Source organism: Marmota marmota, unplaced genomic scaffold, assembly GCF_001458135.2.
Source record: "Marmota marmota marmota unplaced genomic scaffold, marMar, whole genome shotgun sequence".
Taxonomy (NCBI): Eukaryota; Metazoa; Chordata; class Mammalia; order Rodentia; family Sciuridae; genus Marmota; species Marmota marmota.
In genome coordinates, this window is record NW_026000051.1 from 3882642 (window position 1) to 3888641 (window position 6000).

The 6000-nt window shown below is 44.7% G+C and overlaps 1 protein-coding gene and 1 non-coding gene across 2 annotated transcripts in view; one reads left to right on the plus strand and one right to left on the minus strand.

Moving 5' to 3' along the window:
* The window catches only part of Slc25a25 (solute carrier family 25 member 25), a 35124-nt gene extending 29130 nt beyond the window's left edge, over positions 1-5994 (minus strand). The window contains exon 1 of the mRNA XM_048812983.1: positions 5857-5994. The gene's annotated coding sequence lies outside the window, so the exon portion shown is untranslated. The remainder of the gene's footprint in view (positions 1-5856) is intronic.
* Trnaa-agc lies at positions 3004-3076 on the plus strand. Its single transcript has one exon. It is a non-coding gene; the product is annotated as a tRNA-Ala (tRNA).
* Positions 5995-6000: the final 6 nt, after the last annotated feature.

Genomic DNA, 6000 nt, shown 5'->3' on the forward strand with positions numbered 1-6000 from the left:
TGTGGCTCAAGCGGTAGCGCACTCGCCTGGCATGCATGCGGCCCGGGTTCGATCCTCAGCACCACATACAAATAAAAAAAAAAGATGTTGTGTCCGCTGAAAACTAAAAAATAAATATTAAAAAATTCTCTCTCTCTCTCCCTCTCTCTCTTAAAAAAAAATGGGGGGGATGGGGATGTGGCATAGTGGTAAAGCACCCCTGGGTTCAATCCCTTGTACCAAAAAAAAAAAAAAAAAATGCCCCACAGCCCTTGCTTATCACCTTACTATCTCTCCATGTCCCTTTACAGCTTCCCCATTCTGGACTTTCACATGGATGGATCATAAAATTCAACCTCTTTTGTTGACTGGCTTCCTTTGCCCAGCCAAGTCCTCGCAAAGTGTGTACTACTAAATCCCAGGGTTCATTACCTCAGCCCAGGGAGCCACAAAAGGTATGGACAGGGTGTCCCGTCAAGTGTGCATGACGCCACCTGTTTTTACAGGGGATTATAGAAAAATGCAGGTTTTCAGATGCTTATAGACTCTTAGATCCCTCTTCCGTGTTGGCCCTAGCGGTACTCTCAGGACTCATGAGCAGCAGACACAGTATTTCAGATAAAGAACCAATAGTGACTCTGGTAAGGCTGACCGTCCCTGAAGGATGACACAGAGGGACGATTTCACTTGGGGTGGAAGGCTGGATGGTGGGGAGGACTACAGGGACTAAATCAATCCCCAGCTTCTAATAAGAAGTGGTTAAAAATAAAGTCTGTGCAGACACAGTGCCATGAGACTAGTGCTACATAAAAACTGCTTTGTTCACTGATTCCATCCCACGTATTTAGATGGATCAGAAATGAATACCAGCAAAATATGCCTGCCTCATTCCCCTGTGATTTCTGTGAGACTTGACAGTTAATGACTCTTAACATCAAAGGAATTTCTCTGGCTAAAGCTTCAGACTGAAAGGACTCTGGTATATTCTTACTATTACTTGGTTTTAGGGTCAAGGTACCTGACTCCATGTTTCCAAACATCAATTTTTTTTTTCCCTCAGTGCTAGAGAGTGAGCCCAGGGGTGCTCTACCTCTCAGCTATATCCCCAGCCCTTTCTAATATATTTATTTAGGTACCAGGGACTGAACCCAGGGGTTCTTAACCTCTGAGCCACATCCCCAGCCCTTTTTTGAGACATGGCTTCACTAGGTTGCTGAGGCTGGTTTTAAACTGGCAATCCTCCTTCCTCAGCCTTCAGAGCCTCTGGGATTATAGGCCTGTGCCACTGTGCCTGGCTCTAATTTTTATTTTGAGATACAGTCTCATTAAATTGCCAAGGCTGCCCTCATACCTGGGATCCTCCTGCCTCAACCTCCTAAGTAGCTGGGATTACAGGTGTGGGACACTATGCCCGATTTCATTTTAAAAATCATCTTCTAGTTGACTCTATAAATCATGACTTTGAGCCAGGAACCGATTTTGCAACAATATAACACAATTTAACAAAGGAGCTCAATCCAATCTGCAAACTGCATTGTTCTCTTCTAATGGGCCACTACACTATTGGGAATGTTGCCTACCCTTTTCCATGAAAAAGGCTCTTTTTCTTCTGTAGACCACCTTATCTGAGTCTGCCTATTTGGGGTAAATATCCTTACCACAAATGGCCAGACATGAAAAAGTTAAGAGTTCAACAGTACTGTCTGATGAAGCAACACTAGGTGGCCATTAACGATCTTCCCTTCTATTATCTCAAGGCAGAGGGCTGCCTCATGTGCACACTTCTGGGGTCAATGAGAGAAACAGGGAAGGGTGGGTTATCATTCTGTGATAGGGGAAGCATTGGCATTCCTGAAACTTATACTTTGGAACAAAAGCTATGGTTCTAAATAGCTTTCTTAGGCTTAGGGTGAAGTGTTTAGGCAAAAAGAAACAACTGGTAGTTAAAGGAGAGAGAAGCTGCAATCAGAAGGTTCCATTGCCTTCTCTGGTCTAATTCCCTCCTGGCCAAATGATTTTTGAGGTTCTTTCACTATCTTTTTTGTTTTGTTTTGTGGCCCTGGTGATTGAACCCAGGGGCGCTCTACCACTGAGCTACATCCCCCACAGCCTTTTTTATTTTTATTTTGAGACAGGATCAAAGATGCAGAAGCTGGCCTTGAATGTGTAATCCTCTTGCTTCAGCCTCCTGAGTCGCTGGGACTATAGGCATTTGACTGAGCCCAACATCATCATCTCTTTGAATGGCTGTTCTTTCCCTTGTCAAATAGGGTAGAATCATTTTACTGCCTTACTGTGGGGCTTGGACTAGATGGCTAGATGGCGTGCATGCAAGTCTCTAGGTCAGCAACTCACCACAGCATCGTCTAGAATGTTCACCTATGTTAAACACCAGCCCCCTGTAGAGCCCCAAGCCTCAGCTAGGGAGACAACTGTTTACATGTAACACTGCTTCCTTTCTTCCTCTAATTGGCTGAGTTCTAACCTATGTTTAAAATTTGTTTTAAGACAAAGATTTTGTTTGGTCACATGAAAATGCCCAAAATAGTCAATGCTATAATTAGCCCCAGCAGAGTCTCATTTCCAAAGTCACTACTGTTGTCATCATCCTTTTTCTTTCTTTAATAAACCACCCCCCGCTTTTTTTTGGTCCCAGGACAGGCTTCTTTCTTACATGCCCTTTACAAAGAAAATTTCCCTGGCTGGCTGCCATGAGAGTCTCCGCCCCACTTCCATTTTAAGTCATTTTTCTCTGTCCCAGCCTCTTCTGCGGAGGAAGGCAGACCAAAAACTTGCTGTTTATTTTTAAAGAAAACTTGACCCCAGGCTGTTATAAGCTAGCAGGAGGCTTTGTGGAATCACATGGCCTGGGTTCATTCATCTATCACCCACTGATAAGCACTCAGCCAGGACTCTTGTACACGCCCTGTATCTCAGACTGGCCTCACTTGGGTCATAGGAAGCAGCTTCCAATGTGTAGTTTTTCCAACACCTGTTCCCATGGCAAAGACCCCTTTTTTGGGCTGGGGTTGTGGCTCAGTGGTAGAGCACTCACCTAGCATGTGAGAGGCCCTGGGTTCGATCCTCAGCACCACATAAAAATAAATAAATAAAATAAAGGTATTGTGCCCAACTACAACTAAAAAATAAATATTTTTTTTTTAAAAAGACTCCCCCCCTTTTTTTTGGTTGTCAATGAATCTTTATTTTACTCATTTATATGTTGTGCTGAGAATCGAACCCAGTGCCTCACACATGCTAGGCAAGCGCTCTACCACTGAGCTACAACCCCAGCCCAACAAAGGGCCTCCAGATTCTTTCACTCCTTCCAATTGGGCAAAACTGTAGCAATGCCTTTTCTGTAGGCTGCTATTACTAATGACATTTTAACAGGAAGTGGCACAGGGGTACATGAGGCAGGGTGTCTTCCTTTTCCCCAGTTATTTACAAAAAGGCAGATATTTTTCCCTAATACACAAAAACATTTTCCATGGGACTACCTTGTGCTCCTTTACAGGTAATAAACTAATAAAATGCATCATTTCTAATCTCTTTCTTAAAGCTATATAACAATTTAGCTTATTCAAAAACCAAGAGGGGATGAGTTGTGGCTCAGTGGTAGAGCACTTGCCTAGCACATGTGAGGTCCTGGGTTCGATCCTCAGCACCACATATAAATAAATAAATTAAGTAAAGGTATTGTGTCCAATACCAACTAAAAAATATTAAAAAAAAAAGAGTTGTAGAAATCGAATCCATACTTAACCTCTCAAAAGAATAAAAAAGGGGGGCTGGGGATGTGGCTCAAGCGGTAGAGCGCTCGCCTGGCATGCGTGCGGCCCGGGTTCGATCCTCAGCACCACATACAAACAAAGACAGCACCACATACAAACAAAGATGTTGTGTCCGCCGAGAACTAAAAAATAAATATTAAAAAAAATTAAAAAAAAAAAAAAGAATAAAAAAGGCATGGTGTCACTTCCTGTAATCCCAGCTACTGGGGTTAGTGAGGGCAGAAGGATTCCAAGTTCACAGCCAGGCTCATCAATTTAGTAGGACTCTTGTCTCAAAATAAAAAATAAAAAGGCTGGGAATGTAGCTCAGTGGTAGAGAATCCCTGGGTTCAATCTTCAACACCACAAAAGAATAAAAATAAGACAGAAGTAGTATTTCATAGCATGATCAAGGCCCTGGGTTTCATCCCAGCACCAAATAAAGTTTTGTATCAGAGAACTTAGATCAAAGACTTAACTTAAGAGTCAAAGATTTTGGAATCAGGATGACCCAAAGGGCTAAGTTCCCTTTGATTAATCAAAAAGGTTTTCTTTTAGACTGGGAAGAATGATCACTTTTTCCTTATTTGCCCTTAGGCAAATTCACTTCCAAAGATATGCATCAGGATCAATATCAGATGTGCCATGAATTGCCAGAACATTGTGATTCCTGTTGAGCCACCAAGCTTGATGTAAACACTGGATACACTCCTGCAGCCAGATGTCCTCACTATGCCTGGCAGTATATGCCAAGTGAGTAGGTTCATAAGAGCAGAAAGGTTCACCTGGGCCCAGATCTCCTGGAACCTTCCCAGCTTGGCCACCCTAGTTTTTTCAGGTAATTTACTCATTTGATTTCTATGGGGAAATCTCCAGCCCGCAACACTATTTTGCATAAAACTGACTTAAGGGAGAAAAAATTTAAAACTTGTCTCTTCTGAGAACTGGAAAAAAAATTTTGTCTCTTGGACTTAACCCAAGGAATCTATGTTGCAGTGTTACCCTTGGTCTTCCTAGGTTGATCCTAAGTAAATTAAATACCTTGGATGTTGATCCAAGATTATCTTGGACATGAGTTAAAAACATCTTATGTACAACCACCAGACCAACAAATTGGCTTAATTTACTGGCATTTTACCAGATTTTCTTCACACTTGACTGTAAGATTCTCTAACTATTGTTTGTACAAACAGCCCAAACTAACTTTGAAAGAGATTACAAGATAAAATACTCATCAGTCCTACACCAGGTTGTAAATCAGGCTAAGCCACAAAAACGGAAAAATTTGGGAAGGTTTGACTACAAAGTCAAACCGAAAAACATACCATGAGACAGAAAAGAAGAAAAAGGTATTGCTCCAGGCTTTCTTATACAGAGAGGGCAGCAAGCCCAGAGATTGGTCATTTCTCTGGCCCTGTCTACACGATCTCTGCCAGGGGCCCACTCCCTTCTCAGGTGAACCACATTTTCACTTTTAGCAAGCATTTGCCCCAGATTCTTTCATTCCACGCACACTCCAACTCTGCAAGGGATCACGATCCACGTCCCCGGATTAGCAGTGAGGATGAGCTTCAACCAGGAGACCTGTCAGTATCACCACCCACATCCACACAGATCTGCCTGAAACCCCAGTTCCCATTTTTTCCAGACTCCCACATGCTTCTGAGAGGAACCAGATCAGGGCCCACGGTGGCATGGAAACAAGAGGGGAAAAGGCGAGAGGGGGTGCAATGGATGGATGAACCCACTAAGCGGGGTGTCAAGCTAGGCCTTGAGATCATGAGGTGACAAAGGCACACTTTGGGGAACGCCCCTGACGGGAAGGGGCTTTTTTGCTTATCAGAAGGTCCGGAGGGTGCCCACGACAAGCCTTTCTGCCTAGCCCAAGCACGGGGCGTCCATCTGACAGTCAGGGGAGACTACCTGCCCCACCAGGGGTCCTGCCCAGTTCAAAGGGACGACCGACCGTCCACCCAGACCACTTCCCAGTCCCAAGGGCTGCCAGAGAAGCATGACGTTCAGAAGTGTCCCCAGCAGCCAGAACTGTCACCCGGACGTCCCGGGGGCTCTCTCCTCGCCCGCGCGTACGGCGCACGCTCCTTACCCGGAGTTCGCCTTCGGTGCGATGTAGTCCCAGGCGCCGTAACCCCACCGCCAGGTCGTTGACACACAGGCCGCCGTCGCGGTTGACGTCGAGCGTCTGGAAGAGGCTCCACAGGCGCAGCCGGTGGTCGGGGCCCCCGCAGAC